Source organism: Branchiostoma floridae, chromosome 6 (genome assembly GCF_000003815.2).
Source record: "Branchiostoma floridae strain S238N-H82 chromosome 6, Bfl_VNyyK, whole genome shotgun sequence".
Taxonomy (NCBI): domain Eukaryota; kingdom Metazoa; phylum Chordata; class Leptocardii; order Amphioxiformes; family Branchiostomatidae; genus Branchiostoma; species Branchiostoma floridae.
This window is the reverse complement of record NC_049984.1, coordinates 6,892,037-6,893,258: the sequence shown is the minus strand read 5'-3', so window position 1 is coordinate 6,893,258 and position 1,222 is coordinate 6,892,037.

Genomic DNA, 1,222 nt, shown 5'->3' with positions numbered 1-1,222 from the left:
TCGGAGGCCAATAACCAACCTTGTTGACCTTCTTCTTCTTTCCAAAACCTACCCACATACCAAATATTCATCCAGTGGTTCTTAGTACATTAAACAGACCACAATGATGTGAAAACAGAAACAATTGGTCTCCTACACAGAAAGAGAGACAAACCATTTTCATGGCAGTAACAAGCCTAAGGACCTGGCAGGAAAATGACCAGGAAACTAGCCAGTTGTGATAGTGCCCTATCCTGCAGCCTTCCCTGGAGAACTCTAATTATCATATGAATCTGTTCTTGCCTATTCCTGGTCGCTCAGCCAAGGGGGAGCATATGCCTGTCCCATACCAGGGACATAACCTTGCTCATAACATCCTTCTGTCTAGGGAGAAAAACATAATGTTTGTCAAAATATTATGTCTGGTACCAATGAGTTATGCCAGCTCTGTACATGTGTGCATGAAAGGTCAGCAATTGTCCTCTACGGTCAGCATGCATGCAGGACTGAAAAATGGTTGTGATCAGTTCAGTGAAACTGCAACAATGGGTTGCTATGGAAATGGCAGCAGTCTTCATCACCATGGTAACATGTCTTGGTTTCTGTTTCAGTGCCACTCATGAGGACAATGTTTTCTGTGGAGCTGACAATACAATACTTGAGCTGTACTATTTTGGTAGAACAAAGACTGTTTACCAAACGTGGTTAGACAGGCTATCAACTGCTGTTTTTTTTAAAAATCAGAGCAGTCTCTCTTCAGTGACGAGCACTACTTTTCAGGAAAGCATGTGAATGATAAATGCATGACAGAAAAAGCAAAATAAAGATCTAAAAGTATCTAAAAAGTCTGTTTTCTTTCCATGTCTCTGCCTTGCGCCGGCCTCCGCGAGCACCCCGATTCTTGGGAAAGTTTTTCGTCGGCGCGTCGCACCACTTTAACTCCTAATAGAACTGCTACTTTGAACATCAAACGTGCATTTGGCCATAATGACTGCTGTGGCATTAATTACCATTCTAATGGTGTAATGCATCAGCGGGCATCCGGCTTGTCCAAAGGGAAACCGGTAAGCCTCTAAAACTGTGCGATATTAATCTATTCAGCGCTCCCTTAATTCAAACATAATTCTCTGAACTGATGAGTGCGCGAGCCGGGATGGGGAAACTGAGGCCTTAATTCCGCCTGCACTGCTTTAACGAGTTTCTGGCCGCTCTAATGAGCGCTGGCCTAACATTTTGGGTGATT